The sequence below is a fragment of the Amblyraja radiata genome, chromosome 4 (assembly GCF_010909765.2).
Source record: "Amblyraja radiata isolate CabotCenter1 chromosome 4, sAmbRad1.1.pri, whole genome shotgun sequence".
Taxonomy (NCBI): Eukaryota; Metazoa; Chordata; class Chondrichthyes; order Rajiformes; family Rajidae; genus Amblyraja; species Amblyraja radiata.
Genome location: NC_045959.1, coordinates 100,267,027 through 100,283,951, shown reverse-complemented (window position 1 = coordinate 100,283,951; position 16,925 = coordinate 100,267,027). Strand labels below are relative to the sequence as shown.

The 16,925-nt window shown below is 42.9% G+C and overlaps 1 protein-coding gene across 2 annotated transcripts in view; it reads right to left on the bottom strand.

Moving 5' to 3' along the window:
• Positions 1-16,925, bottom strand: part of epb41l3 (erythrocyte membrane protein band 4.1 like 3) — a 161,987-nt gene that overhangs the window by 90,660 nt on the left and 54,402 nt on the right. Inside the window, exon 1 of one of the 2 annotated variants that reach the window (XM_033020057.1) lies at positions 1,982-2,002. The exons of the other annotated variant lie outside the window; for it this stretch is intronic. The gene's annotated coding sequence lies outside the window, so the exon portion shown is untranslated. Of the gene's footprint in view, positions 1-1,981; positions 2,003-16,925 lie in introns of those variants that run through there. 2 annotated transcript variants of the gene reach the window in all.

Sequence of the window (16,925 nt, the reverse complement as noted above, 5' to 3'; positions counted from 1 at the left end):
ATCTTCAAATATGTCGAAGGTTCTGAAAAACACCAATGGATTGAATCCACCCAATTAAGGATGAAACCAGCCTCACCAATTTACTCTTCCCCAGAGGGAGGTAAATGCAATGATTGGGCCTGCGGACATCAGCTTCAAAGTACAGACAAAAGGATCCCTGGGGTCTCCTATCATTTCCTGGTCTGCTGTCAGCTTCCTGATTCTATTTGCATTGATGACTTACTAACATGCTAATTCTGAAGCAATTAATAAATATACAAGAATCGCAGAGAAGACAACGCAAGTCTATTTCCGTTACAGACTCCTCCATTTTCATAATGAAATAACAACAAAATTATCTCCATGTGTGGGTGCTCTACACATTGAAAGTAATGTTCCTGAAAAAGCAGCTCAGAAAATAAGGTCGCTAAAATGCAAGAAATTAGTAACAAAGCGGTAATACAAGTCTTTCATAGATACCAAATAATGGAACACTGAAGTAACAGCTACTTTTATATCTTCCTCATTTCGTCACCTCTAAATGGAAAAGATGAAATGTTCCTAGGTTATGTTAGCTCACCCCCATATTATCCCTGCCTCCCCCTAAATATTCAGGGGTCACAGTTTAAGGATAAAGGGGAAATCTTTTAGGACTGAGATGAGAAAAACATTTTTCACACAGAGAGTGGTGAATCTCTGGAATTCTCTGCCACAGAATGTAGTTGAGGCCAGTTCATTGGCTATATTTAAGAGGGAGTTAGATGTGGCCCTTGTGGCTAAAGGGATCAGGGGGTATGGAGAGAAAGCAGGTACAGGATACCGAGTTGGATGATCAGCCATGATCATATTGAATGGCGGTGCAGGCTCGAAGGGCCGAATTGCCTACTCCTGCACCTATTTTCTATGTTTCTATGTTTCAGTACTTTTTCTTAAGTTAAGTCAGACACCCTAAATCAGCTTCAGTGTATATTAAGCCTATATGAGCAATTGTTCTGGAGATAGTACTGCTTCATACATGTCAGTGAAACATAGTCTACACCTATCAAATATGCAGAGTCAACATTACAATTTTTTTCAACCCACTATCAGGCATGGTCTTTCTGCAATCACGGCAATATTTTAATAGACCAAGATCTAAGTGCCTGTGGTTTCCGTGCAAAAACAATATAGAACAAAGATATAGAACAATGAATGTCCATCAGTGCTACCTTTGTTTCTGGGCAGAAGATGTTGAGATGGGCAGAGTAGCTGGTCCATCACCAAGCTGACCATCTCTGTGGAGATTGGTCACTGATAACTTGAATCCCTCAGCCTGTACGTTAGCACATAGCCCCCCACCATTCAGCATCATATTTCAGAACTTTTTTTTGGTGCAAATCGACTTAAGGCGACTTGTTGTGTTGGAACCGGCCACTGCTGGAGAGGAGGCAGGGAAGAAACAAGAACAATCTGATAACAGTTCTTGAGATGGGAGAGTAAGGAAAGTAGGGTGGGCATGAATACATGCCCATCTCAAGTAACCAACAACCATCAGTGCCCGAGGAGGTTCATGCACCACACCCCTCCTCCCCCTGTTGATGTGACCTTTGGTCAGAAATATCACCAAGAGTTTTCAGGACAATCAACTGTTAACAAGGGTCACATGGTCAGGGGGAGGAGGGGTGTGGTGGTGCATGAACTTCCTTGGCCACAAATTTGCTCGGTGAAATTCATCAGACGTGTAGCAAACTCTCCAGTTTTTACCAACACGTGCATGTTGAAGGCACAGGATCGATCAATTAGTGCAACAGGAACAGACCGAAAGGTTTTTTTCTTTTCTTTCAGTGATTGAGCCATGATTTGATTGAAACTTTAGTATCAAAAGGTGGCCATTTATGGACAGAAATATCTCTAATGACTATAGGGAGTTAAGTGATTTGGAAAGGCATAATCAGAGAAGTGGAACCAAGACAGTGAACAGCTAATAGATCTGATGCCTCATACTCCAGCAACCCAGGTTCACTCTTAACCTCACATGCTGTCTGGGTGTGCATTCTCTTGTTCTTGTGTGTGGTCTTGTGTGCTGGCTCTAGTTTCTTCCCACATTCAAAAAATCCACGTGCGGCAGCAGGCAGAAGATGGACTGTTCGGTCAACTTTTGTAACTTTGCTGGTGCCAGAAACGTGGTGATACTTATGTACTGTCCAGGTGCGGGGGGGGGGGTCTGCTGTAAGATTTTACTGGGTTGTATTGTATGCAAATCAAAGCATTTCACTGTACCGAAGCACATGTGACAATAAAGCATATTTGAATCGTTGAAATAGATTGGCAAATTAATTGGCTGTCATCTTGTCTCTCCTTCTCCTGCTCCTGTTGATGTGAACCTTGTTTGCAGTTGAAAACTCTTGGTCAGAAATATCACCAAGAGTTTTCAGGTCAATCAACTGTAAACAAGTGTCACATCGTCAGGGGGAGGAGGGGCGTGGTGGTTCCTCGGCCACAAATTAAGAATAAGGAGTAAGCCATTTATGGAAATGAGGAAACACCTTTACTCACAGAGAGTGGTGAGTCTGTGGAATTCTCTGCCTCAGAGGGCGGTGGAGGCGGGTTCTCTGGATGCTTGCAAGAGAGAGCTAGATAAGGCTCTTAAAAATAGCGGAGTCAGGGGATATGGGGAGAAGGCAGGAACGGGGTACTGATTGGGGTTGATCAGCCATGATCACATTGAATGGCAGTGCTGGCTCGAAGGGCCAAATGGCCTACTCCTGCACCTATTGTCTATTGTCCTTCATCTGCACATTCTGAGAGAAAAAAAATGGGTCAGGGTATTATGAGCGCAAATAAAGGGTGCTTTGTGGTCACCACTGGGTTAGTAGCTTGTAGAGCTCGTCTCCTTGCCGTATTTCTCAATACCTAAACCTCATGTGGAAAGTCATTGTCAATTTGAACTTGTCAGCAGATGACAATTGTTGACAGGTCAAATTTCAAGTATACATATTCATGAATAGTATTCATCGTGACAGGCTTCATCACGTTTAGTGTCCCAGGGGAATCTCTCAGTATCTTCCTGCCAAGAGTGAGTTTGGCAACAATGGTGTGACCCACTGCATGAAGGAGCCCATGACGTGGATGTCTGTGCTGCTCTCTGTTTATTTTACATGCAATGAATTCCAGCATTGGTTTTAGTTTTACTCTATGATTATCTAAAGCTATAATAGAGGGGCATTTGTAAAATGGCACAGGCAAAGTGAAAATAGTTTATTAAAAAACTCTATTTACCATGGAGTTATGTACAAGGCAATTCATAAATCAAATAAAATGGTTGCAGAAACAGAAAAGTTAGATAAATATTATACAGGTAAACTAAATCAAATCCTAGAATACAATGCATCCAAAATGAGCAGAGGATGGCACAATAGTAATTCATAATGTGCCACAGCAACATCCAAATTATTTGGTTGCTTTATCAAATGGGTAAGGGACATTAAAGAGTGCCAGACAACCATGTTCGATCCTGACTACACATGCTGTCTGTACAGAGTTGTACATTCTCCCTGTGACTGCCTGGGCTTTCTCTGGGTGCTCCTGTTTCCTCCCACATTCCAAAGGCATGCAGGTTTGTAGGTAAATTGGCCCTGGTGCGTTGAATGTAATTAGTGTACGGGTGATCACTGGTTGGTACGGACACGGTGGGCCAAAGGACCTGTTTCCACAGTGTATCTCTAAACTATTGGAGCAGCTCATACAGGCAATGCCAGAATCACTGGCAGTAGGATGAGAGAGATTTTCCTGGGATGTCAAATGCCACAAGAACACTCCCTAGGCAGAGAACTGGCTAAATAGCACAGGAGGCAACTGGAATGCCAGTGGATCCATACTCATTGCACGCTTCTCCTGAATGCCCACCTTTTGACCAAAGCAACACAGCAAGTTGGCACATCAGATGATCTAACGCTTCAATATGTGAAAGTTGAAACTTTAAACTCCACAAAATGCTTCAAATAACAGAGAGATGTGATAAGAGAAGCTGATTGCAAATCTTAACAATCTGTAGGCTGGCTTTGGCTATGAACCCATAAGACTTCATTAAGAGAAAGTTAAACTTGGCAAGAACATCATCAGCTTTGTGGTGTGGCTCAAGGCCAAAAGGATTCCAACAGAGCCTTCAATGTTTTATTCCAAAGAGTGCACAGCCAGGCAAATCACCACATAATTAATGATTTGAAATTTCAAGTTGCATGTGAAAGCATCAGCTGAAATTATTTAAGAAATATTGCCATGGAACATTGATGTGACGTGGACAATTGGTTCTGAGAATAAGTTCAGCGACCCCTTACATGGACTTAGCTGGCAAAGGCAATAGGTTAAGAATAGTTAATCGGATTTCTTTGATTTAAACTTCACATCGCCCTCAGGATCATTTATTCCACCTGACAGGAAAAGTCCAACTGTGTCTGGGATATGTGGTGATATAATCAAGGGAATTAATTTAAATAATGCACAGATTAATTTCAATATCTGATTATCAACAATCAAACATAAACAGATTGTGTACATTTGAATAGTACACTTGTACCTTCATTCAACAAAAGTCTAAAAAGTTAAACAAACAAATACATTATTTTTCCTGGGAGATCAGATCAAGAGAGATTTTTTTTCAAAAAATTGTAATCACTTAATAGATTTCATCTAATGTCAATAAATGTAAAACATTTTACTGTTGAAGACTGATTTAACAATGAAAGGGTAAATTGTACAACAACTTGTGATTTCAGTTAGGATAACAAACTTTAAGGAATCCTGGGTGCTCAAAGTCTTATCTAATGAATTGAATGATCATAATCCATGGCAAGTTTATTTTTATGTTGTACCTCAGCATTAATATGGATTGAATGTTGTATTAATTGTATCTACAATAAGAGTTTGTTGTCCAATTTTATTTTAGCTGCTTTTGTATTTTTGCAATTTGGATTTGAGGGCTTGGCTCTCAGAAGTTGGATTCCTGGGATCCAGATTAAAATGGTAACATAATCAGCTTTACAAGTATAGCTATTACATTTCATAAGGCATGTCAATATTATTGTCCTGTAACTAGTATTGTACGTTTTATTAATAATAGTTTTAACAGCATTTAGAAACATAGAAAATAGGTGCAGAGTAGGACATTCGGCCCTTCGAGCCAGCACCGCCATTCAATATGATCATGGCTGACCATCCAAAATCAGTACCCCATTCCTACTTTTTCCCCAGATCCCTTGATTCCGTTAGCCCGAAGAGCTATATCTAACTCTCTCTTGCAAACATCCAGTGAATTGGCCTCCACTGCGTTCCGTGGCAGAGAATTTCATAGATTCACAACTCTCTGGGTGATAATTTTTTTTCTCATCTCATTTTGAATGTATTGCACATCTTATAGTGTCCTTGAGAAGGCTGTGCTTTTTTGAACTTCAGTTGTCTTTCAGTGAAGGTTCAATGTTGTTGGGAAGGCAGTTACGGATTCTGCAGATGAAAGAAAAGCAACATTTGCAAATCAAGATGGCTCATGATTTGAAGGTAAATGGAGTGTGCACCCGCTTTCTCACTGTCAGAGTTTATGGGTTCTTAGATGTTGTTGGAGAAGCCTAAACAAGTAACTGTTCTACGTTGGGTAGGTGGTAGCTGCACTGTCAGTGGCGGTGGGAATAAATGTTCAATTAGAAAACAGAAATCTTAACAATGTATACTAAAACATCTTCTATAAACACATGGAAAACGAAAGGACAATAGCAAAACGACATTGAGGTCAAATCTTGTGGCCTTTCAAATGTCGCCTCAGCTTTATATTTCAGTTAATGCAGTAAACACTGCAGTTCCCAGTACAGGGCATAACAAGATCACTGCTTTAAACCAGTTTGGAGTATACATTTCATTACGAGTGAAGTAGGATTTGGCAAAATTGTTTGGTGTAATGTGGTGGCATGGATCTAGTGAGAACATTCCACCATCTGTGGTGTTGCCCCGTGTCTGGGGCAACAATCTCTATACATCTATCTATAATGCAGTTCCATGGGCATTGGCATGAACGAGACTGATCCAGTCATTCTCAAACAAAAAAAATAATTAAATAGCACATTTAAAATTTACTACACAAAGAAATACTCTTTAAAGCAGTGTATACAAAGTTAATTTTATTATATACACAAGTGGTGATGCTAGAATTAAGGATGAAGTACACTGGGCTCAAAGCACATTTAATCACATAGCTGCTGCCAACGACGTAACAATTCCTTTCGACATGGAAGCAAATTATTGATTTGTTTTTCCAATTTATCATCATTTATGACATTACCGCATATGTGACGGTCTGAAATATTACTTGCTTTTTAATGAATTTCAAATGGAAACACTTCATATGAAGCACAACTGGGGCATAAGATAATAATGGTGTCGTCGTCATGCATCTTTTAAGTATCCAAGCAGCTGTGCGCAACAGCTAAGATTTGGTCCCATTACGGTTAGATTCCTGGTAATGTAAATACCACACTGCATTAGATGATGGATTAGTCTATAAATAGCATCCAAGGAATCCAGATTTCAATGGGGGAAATCTGCAAGGGGAATATATACAAACTTAAAAACCCAAAGTTCAAGAATTCCTGATGAGTCCAGATTAAAATAAAATAAGCAAATTATTTAACCTGTTCAGTTCATTGTATGTTTGTTCGAAAAAAAAAAACTTAAGGTCATTTGACAGTGTTGAAGACTGCATTTATATAAAATTGGGTGATTTGTCAATGCTTCTTTGATGAAATGAACTCAAATGGAACTGAAAATCTGGCCAGTGATGATCATTGTAACATATAAATCTATTTTTCTGTGTGATTATATTTTATGTTCCAAGTTATGATACCATAAATTTTGTTCAAAAGGACTATAATTTTGTCTGCCTAAGGCAAATATGTATTTTCATCACTTAAGGAGGCAGCTCCACGGCAAATAACAGGCACTATAAGTAAATAAAAAGAGAAATATGCACATATGAAATACCATTCTTTTTAATATGCAAATAATGTTATTTATTTTTGCTCTTCAACTTGCACTGTGAAACATGCAACTGTTTTCGAAGCTACTAAATCTTCTGTTAGCTAGCACATTATTACACACAGAATATTTATGTTTGCTGGCAAACACGAGCGCTTCAAAATACAAATAGGACCAGACTTGACAGAGAGAAGTACAACAGCAATCACAAAAAAACAAAAAAGGATACGGTTCAATTACAAGAGACCTCTGCGCAGAAATTAGAGCTCACTCATGCATTAATTGGAAGATTCAGAGAAACGTGGAAATTTTACTTTTTCAAAAAAAATTGTCAGATGGGTTCACATCACTTGCTGCGCGAAAACCCAACTGCAATTCCCAACAGTAACTGCCTGCAGAGAAAGCTGCAGTGTATATGCCACAAGGAATCGAGGGAAGCAGGCCTCAACCTTTAAGCATCGCTTGATGCAGCCACATTACAACAGCAACATGAAAGGCTGATATAGAATTCCAGGCTGAGAATGGGAGTGTGCACAGCGGGATGCCTGGGGTGTTGTGGGGAAGGGGGGGGGGGGGAGACAGAGAAAGGAGGGGGAGAGAGAGAAAGGAGGGGGAGAAGAACGGGGAAAGACATATCTACTGTGTTTGCGGCCACATCCTTCTCACCCTTTGCCCCTGATCATCAGTGCAGATCATGTGGTACGAGTGGTCCCAAGCCACCTTAAGGCCCAGGGATAATATTGTAGATACTGCACTACAACATGTACCTCTCTCATGTGCATGGCAACAAAAAGCACTGAGAAACCTGGCTATAAAGGCAGATGCACGAGGAAGCCACTAATTCCTGGTTTTACTGGGTTTCAAAGTGAACCTGTAGTTTGTACCTTATTGCTCCAATTTCTGATGTTTAAGGCAGACATGAGCATGTTTGACAATGATAATGTGTGCATAAATGACAGAAAACGCAAGTCATATCAAGGAGAATCAGGCCAGGAATTAGATATAGAGAGATGCACTTTGTAGAAACAAAGAACTACAGATGGCAGTTAATACACAAAAGGACACACAGTGTTTAGTAGGTCAGGCAGCATCGAGACCCTCGTTCCGACTGATTTTAGGGATGGGGGGGGGGGGGGGGGGGGGGGGGGGGGGGGGGGCGCGGGGGGAGGGAAAAGAGGAGAGGACACAGCGTGGCAGGTACTAACTCGACACCCGCAAGGGGAATTTTCTGACTAGCAGATGGTTGGAATAAAGGCGAGGGATAAGAACAATAGGTGCGGGACATGTTTGAAGAGGAGTGTGTAAGTTAGTCAGAGAAGTGGAGCTGAAAAATGGAGAAGTTAACATTCATACTGCTGATGTGCTGTTCCTCCAGTTTGTGTGTGACCTCACTCTGGCCATGGAGGAGGTCCAGAACAGAAAGGTCAGTATGGGAAGGGGAGTTAGCAACCTGGAGCACAAGTTTCCAGCGATATGGTCACCGAGTCTATGCTTGATCTCACGAATGTACAGGAGGCCACATCGTGAACGAGGTTAGAGGAGGTGCACGTGGAAATCTGGAAGGCTTGCAGAGGGCCATGGACTGAGGCAAGGCAGGATATAGGGACATATGTTATATGTTATATCTCCTGTGGTTGAGGGGAAAAGATCCTGGGGAGCGGGTGATTTGGATGGGAAGGGATGAGTGAACCAAGTACTTGCAGAGGGTGCAGTCTCCGTGGAGTGCGGAAAGGGGTGGAGATGGGAAGATGTGCCTCGTGGTGGGATCACATTGAAGGTGGTGGAAATTTGGGAGTATGTTGTGTTGGATGCGGAGGTTGCTGGGGTGAAAGACGATGACCTGGGGAACTATTCTTGTTCCGTCTGGAGGGAGGGGGAAGAAAGAGCAGAACTACAGGACACAGAGGAGACTTGTGTGAGGGATTCATCTATGACAGATTGGGGAATAAACTGTTTGCTAAAGAAAGAGGGCCTCTTCGATATCCTAGAATGGAAAGTCTCATCTTCGGAGCAGTGATGGAGGAATCGAGAGTAGGTAGTAGCGTCTTTGGAAGAGGCAGTGTTGAAGAAGTGTAGTCCAGATAGCTGTGGGAGTCAGCAGGTTTGTAGTAGATGTCAGTCAGTAGTCTGTCCCCTGTGATGGAGATTGAGAGATCAAGGGGAGAGAGATTTTAGAGATTGTCCATGTGAATTTGAGGGCGGGGTGGAAGTTAGTGGTGAAGTTAATGAAGTCCACGAGTTCTGCACGAGTGCAGGAGGCAACCCCAATGCAGCCATCGATGCAATGGAGAACAAGTTGGGGGATTGGGGCAGTGTACACCTGAAATAAGAAATGTGCACTTGGTTTGGTAGTGCCTTGGATATGGTCTGATGTGGTTTAATAGAATACTGCCTGGATTAGTGGGCATTAGCTATGGGGAGAGGTTGGACAGACTTGCATTGTTTTCTCTGGAACACAATAGGTTAGCGGATGACATGATAGAAGTATATAAAATTATGAGAAGCATGGATAGGTCAGACTGTCAGACCTAATTTCCAGGATGGATGGTGGTAGGGGCAAAGATTAAAGGTGATGTGCAGGGGAAATTATTATCATTTATTTTTACATACAGAATGGTGAAGGCCGGGAATTGGTAGAGTTGGTGGTGGAGGCAAATGTGGTTGTGGCATTTAAGTCTTTTAGATGGGCACATGCATATGCAGGGAATGGAGGGATATGTATTGCATGCGGGCAGGTAAGAGCTGGTCTTGGCAACATGTTCATCACAACATTGTGGGCCAAAGAACCAGCTCCTGTGCTGAAGGGTCCCAACTAGAAACGCCGCCTGTCCATTTTCTCCAGAGATGCTGCCTGATGCTGCAGGAAAAATGTTCCCCATGTTGGGGGAGTCCAGAATCAGGGGTCGCAGTTTAAGAATAAGGGGTAGGCCATTTAGGACTGTGATGAGGAAAACCTTTTTCAGCCAGAGAGTTGTGAATCTGTGGAATTCTCTGTCACAGAAGTCAGTGGAGGCCAATTCACTGGATGTTTTCAAGAGAGAGAGTTAGATTTAATTCTTAGGGCTTACGGAATCAAGGGATACGGGGAGAAAACAGGAACAGGGTACTGATTCTGGATGATCAGCCACGATCATATTGAATGGCAGTGCTGGCTCAAAGGGCCGAATGGCCCACTCCTGCACCTATTTTCTAAGTTTATATGACCCGCAGAGTTACTTCCGTTTTGTGTCAACCGGCATCTGCAGTTCCTTGTTTCTACACCATGTGCTGGATTGCTCAATGTTTGATCTTCAGAATGGGTGGGATTGTAACACAAAATAGTCACAGTAGCTTCGAAAAATGCACCAAACAGCTTTTGTTTGCTACTTTTAGACTTGCATCTTCTTCATAATAATTAAGGCATGGATATAATCTTTTATGATAGCAACGGATACGTTTTGCGAATAAAATAAACTAACATTCCAAACCAAATGGTACTATATATTCGTTCAAATGCATAAACATTCTGTGTAGCCTACAAATCCAACATATTTTACATTTCAGAACCAGTCTATAAAATCATGTCCCCTCTCATGCTGTTGCAGCCAATATCTCAATTTAACAAAATAGAAGTGTTCCCAGAAAATGGGTTCTTGTTAAAAAAATCACATTTATATATCGTGAAAAATAGCTACACATACTGCAAAGAGTTAACATTAACAGCATGTTAACAAATCAAACATTTGTAAAATGGAGGAATCGCTGCACTAGTAGAGTCAAACATTGCCAAAAGAAACAAGGACTTATTTGTCCTCAAATTAACATGGGCATCTGCAATCCAATGATTGTTCAAATATGTTGGGTGAATGACAGTAACTGCTGATACAGTGCAGCTCTCACATACGTCACAACGTGTTATTTCAGTTTGTGCACCCACCGAGATAGTCATCAGGAGCAACTGAGCAAATATAAAGATGTGTCTGCTAGCCTGTTGTTGTGGGATAATTACGTTGCCAATGATATTATGGAACAAGGTTGAATGAAGGAAAAACAACAGCAAAGAGAAGCCTGTAATTTAACTTTTAATACCAATGAGATTTTTAGAAGGCATTCAGCCAACTAACTAACAGTAAATTACAAGGGCAGTCAAATGCAATAAAATTTAGTCTCTATACCAAACATGAACAGTTCAGAAAGCATTTTTAATGGATTAAATGTTTTTGACATTGCAGTCAATACCATATAGCCCACTGGTGCGAATGCCATCATTCCCCCCCAAACAAAAGACAAAGTTAGGATGTCTGGGTTGCAGCCTTCGATGTCCACATGGGACTGAATATTATCCAAGCAATGGCAATTTAAAAAATAAAACAGATTGCAATTAAAAACTTCACAGCTGCACTGCTACAATAAGTGGCTCTGAAAAAAAAAATAGAATTCCGAAAGAGCTTAGTTTCTCTCTTGGTTACCATAAATAAACACAAATCTCAGCACAGAGACCAACTGACAGTAAGAGGGGGAAGTGTTTCTACAAAGTCAGAGTTAGGTGGTGCTGATTTGCAGTTTTCATGGAAAACATAGATTGTTTTCCAGATCACAGCTTGACAAAAAGCAAAAAAAAATCACATAATCCCACATGATTAGAAACAAAGTATTCAGTCATCATAAAACTAGTGAACCTGATGATGAACAGGCAGCATTTACAAATCACTACCCAAAAATGTGAAATACAAAATTAATTTTGCTCTCAAAGAATTTGTCAAAAACACCACGTAAATAAACACTTATCCACTCGTGTTTCTCGACAGACATATCGATGACGTGGCTTCTCTTAATGGAGAATTCTCGAGATGGACTGTTTTCTAGTAACACAAACTCCCCGTAATATGGGGGCCACTTTCAAATGAGCCAAAGTAATTTTAAAAGCCCTCTAATTTTTAGTTACACATTACTAATGGAAAAAAAAAACTAATTTGGGAAATAAAAAACAGAAAATGCCTGAAATATTAAGGTCAGGCAGCATTTGTAGAAATAAAAGCATTTTTATATCAGGTTGATGACCTTTAATCAGCCTGGAGTTGCCATTTTTTTGAGCTGGCATTAATCCCATTTACAGCAGTGAGGATACAGCTGGAATAGCTTTTGAGGCTTTTTAGCATTTAATCCTTGCTTTGTAACGTTTAAAGGCAACTAGAGCCAGTGCAGACCCGCTCGCGCGTTTGCGGGGGGGGGGGGGGGTTGCTGCGGCTTCACACGCACACTAACCCCCCCCCCCAGAGAGAGGGAGAGTGGGGTGAGGGGGAGCGGGAGGCAGAGGGGGAGAGAGAGGAGTGGGAGAGAGGGAGGAGAGAGAGAAGGGGGGGAAGAGAGAGGAGGTGGAAGAGTGAGGAGGGGGAGAGAGTGGAGAGGGGAAGATGGGGAAGTGAGTGGAGGGGGAGAGGGGGAAGATGGAGGGGGAGAGAGTGGAGGGGGAGAGGAGGGGAGGGGGAGAGAGAGGGAGAGAGGGGAGGGGGAGAGAGGGGAGGGGGAGAGAGGGGAGGGGGAGAGAGGGGAGGGAGAGAGAGGGGAGGGAGAGAGAGGGGAGGGAGAGGGAGGGGAGGGAGAGAGAGGGGAGGGAGAGGGAGGGGAGGGAGAGAAGGGAGGGAGGGAGAGAAGAGAGGGAGGGAGAGGCGAGGGGGAGGGAGGCGAGGGGGAGAGAGTGGGGAGGGGAAGGGGGGAGAGGTGTGGAAGGGGGAGGACGAAGGGAGAGCGGGGAGGGGGAGGGGCGGATAGAGAGGGAGGATGGTAGAAAGAAGATGGTAGAGAGGGAGGAGGGTAGAGAGGGAGGGGGGTAGACAGGGGGGTAGACAGGGGGGTAGGACAACTTGCTCTATTTGATCTTATTTGATTGTGCACGCCAGACCACGTGAAGGTTGCAATCTCCCACACCTGTCCCATTGTGATATCATATGTAAATGAGAGGGGGTTGGAGGAGGGGAGAGGGGGTTGGAGGAGGGGAGAGGGGGTTGGAGGAGGGGAGAGGGGGCTGGAGGAGGGGAGGGGGAGAGGGAGGATGGAGGAGGGGAGATGGGTGGGGCCGGAGAGAGGGGAGAGGGAGGGGAATGGGGAGGGAGAGAGGGGGTGGGGAGGGGGAGGAGAGCGGGGTGGAGAGAGGGGGGAGGGAGGAAGGAGGAAGGAGAGGGAGGGAGGAGGAGGGGGAGAGAGGGGAAGAGAGGGGGAGATGGCGAGGGGGGGAGAGAGGGGTGAGAGGGGGTTGAGGAGAGAGGTGTGAGGAGAGAGGGGGAGGAGAGAGGGGGAGGAGAGAGGGGGAGGAGAGAGGGGGAGGAGGAAGGGTGGAGATGGGGGAAGAGATTGGGGAGGGGAGGAGAGGGGGGAAGGGAGAGAGCGGGGGATGGGGAAGGGGAGGAGAGCGGGGAGGGGGGGGAGGGGAGAGGGGTAGGGGGTGTGAGTGGTGGGGGAGGGGATTTGAGAATGGTGGGAGAGGGGTGATATGACATCCCATTGTGATGTCATATCATATGTAAATGAAATCCATTGTGATTTGACCTGTGAGATGGCCCTGTGACTCATGCAGCAGCTTGATTTTAAATTTTTTTGATGTTTTTTACTAAAAAAGCGGGGAAATTAATAACCAAATTTTCTAATTTTCAAAACAAAATGTGGAGGAGGAAAAACTCTACAGGAATATGTAAAAAATTATCCGTTACGGCAAAGGGTGGAGTAAATTCACAAACAGCTTAAACAAATTTTCGCGAAATAGAACCCGTTACAAACCAACAAACGAGTTTTAATATATATAAGATAAGACTAGATGTGCAGAGCTAGTTTGTTTTTGCAAACAGAGGGTTTTAGGTGCCTGGAACGAGCTGCCTGGGGTGAAGGTGGAGGCATGTGACAGAAGTATTTAAGAGGCATTTAAATGAGCATGTGGATAGGCAGGGAATGGAGGGTTGTGGACCACGTGCAAACAGACTAGTTTATCTTGGCATCATGTTCAACAGAGACATTGTGGGTCGAAAGACTGTACTTTTATACTCTATGTTCAAATGCTTTTTAAATAGAATCACGGCTTGCAATGTGAAGAAAATACATTCAGATGTAAATTAATGGCATCAAAGAACATTCTCAAATATGTGAATGATTATAGCTGATGACTCAAATTACAAAAATTACAACTCCAAATTATTTAATTCAATTAATTTTCATATTTTAATCCTTAATTTGCTATTTCAGTTACTGAATTCAAATGGTCAAGAAGAAACTGCAGATGCTGGAGAATCGAAGGTAGACAAAATTGCTGGAGAAACTCAGCGGGTGCGGCAGCATCTATGGAGCGAAGGAAATAGGCAACGTTTCGGGCCGAGACTCTTCTTCAGACTCAAATGACTGGTTACTTAAACCTTTACTAACCAAACAATTATCAGCAATTTACAGTGTGTGTGCACTCATGTTTAGAATGACAGCAAGAACAAATATCTAAATATTCAATCATTTCATCATCTGTTCCAAACTTGGGTATTTCAATCCTGTCAATCAGTTCCCTGCACACAAGCAAACATCGCGTTTCTCTGGGGCTGACTTGCCCAAATGACTGGAGTGCCAAAACTCTGAGCTGGTCAACAGCTCGCAGATCATCATTCACTTGACTGGCATTCCCTCCAACCCCGAAATGCACTGCATCAACTTGTCAAGCACCTGGTGCCAAGCGTAAGTGAATGCCACCACTTGCAGATTCCTCTCCCCTTACCATCCGGACTTGGAAATATGCTGCCATTAGTTCGCTGCCATGTAGCTTAAAATCCAGAAACTCCCAACTTGAAAGCACTATTGCCATGTAAATCCACACTGCACAACCCTAACCACCACAGTCCTACACCAATGAACTACTATGGACTTTGCAGAGGTTGCACTATGCACTTTGGCTGGTTTGGTTACCCAGTATTACTGCTAATTTATCCGAACACACAGATTCAAAAGAAATAATAGGCGATTGAGATCAATCATTTGCATCTAATTTTAAAATTGGAGCATTGTTTGAATACAGTGTTCTCTTAAATGCTTTCACAAATGGCAATTATCTTGATTTATCCAACCTTTATGGGTGCAATGTTTAGGCATCTCACCAATGTCAATAGGTTTTACAGAAATCCATTGCCTACTCCTATGGGATTTGTGAAATGGTTTTCAAACATAAACGAAGTCAACCTTTTTGGTGATGATGATCATACACATCTAAGCCACAAAGTTCCGGGTAAAGGCTTCACTCACAGTCTTGCAAACAATGATTACAGAGATTAGGGAGGGAATGCCACAATTTAGAGTCTTTGCACAGTCGCAAATGAGAGTGATTAAATTGGGGAATGACAAAGAAACTAGAGAAATCCTGACCTCTCAAAGGTGATCGAGGGATAGTGTGGAATACACAAAGAGAGGGAGTGGAAGGTAAAAGCAATTTGAAACCAAAAGCACATAAAAAATATATGGAGACATTGATTAAGTAGAAGATTGTGTAGTTCACCAAGCAAACCAGTGGTGATGGTTGTTTGCGGCATTTCATCCTAGTCCCTGGATATCCCCGTAAACTTTTAGGGAATGATTTTGGGCCCCACCATAAGAACACAGGAACACAACAAGAGCACCAGGCCCCTCAACCCTGCCCACCATTGTAACATGATCATGGCTAACATCTGCTCTCCACAATTCATCTTCTGTGCCGCTTCCCCATAACCATCAATTCCTCAATCTGCAAAATATTTATCTCTACCATAAATATATCTAATGATCTTGCCGCCACCACCCTCTGGGATTGAGATCCCGAGACTCACGACTGTCAGAGAAGACATTTCTATGCATCTCAGATTTAAATGGCCTTTTATTTTGCAGAGATGTTCCCTTGCATGTGACTGCCTCTTCAGCTGCATCATTAATGACATTCCTTTCATAAGGTCATAAGTGATAGGAGCAGAATTAGGCCATTCAGCCCAACGTCCACTCCGCCATTCAATCATGGCCGATCTATCTATCCCTCCTTACCTCATTCTCCTGCCTTCTCCCCATAACCCGACACACGTACAAATCAAGAATCGATCTATCTCTGCCTTAAAAATATCCATTGACAGCCACCACAGCTTTCTGTGGCAAATAATTCCACAGATTCACAACCCTCTGACTAACAAAATCCCTCATCTTCTTGAAGGAACATCCTTTAATTCTGTGGCTATGATCTCTAGTCCTAGACTCTTCCACTAATGGAAACATCCTCTCCACATGCACTCTATCCAAGCCTTTCACTATTCTGTGCGTTTCAATGAGGTGTCCCCTCATCCTCAGGGCCGGATTTACGTATAAGCTTCACAAGCTTAAGCTTAGGGCCTCGAGATCTAGGGGGCGGGGGCCTTGGCAATGCCGGATTTACCTATAGGCTTCAAACAACAATGACCCCAATCATCCCATTCCAACCACTCATTACTCTTGACACAACCAAAATTATTTCTGAAATATTGGTCATAAATCTGGTGCAAAAATGCTCCAAACTAAGACTCAGAATGCACCAGAGAGCATCTAAAACCCCAGAGCTTCCAGGGCCCGCTTAAGGGTCTTTGAGCTTTGCACTTGTGATATGCGCTGCGTGCACTTATTTCACATAACATTTTTGTAATCCTGCCACTCCTTTTTTTGAAAAGCTTCGTACAGGCCTGGTGTATAATATTTTTTACACTGTCATAGGCCTTTCTTACATATGCTGTCACAACGCATTGTAGTCTCTAAACAGCACTTCAGTAATTTCCCTTTCCCTCCATTTCAGAATAATAGTGTTTTAAGCCGACAACTCAACACTAGCACTGGCAATAAATAAAAAGCGCAGCTTTCCAGACCTTATCTCGGCTGCACATCGATGTCAATCTGGTGGACTCTTCCATCTTCCTCTAGTCGTGGGGGTGGAGGATTGGGAGGGACCTCACAAGTGG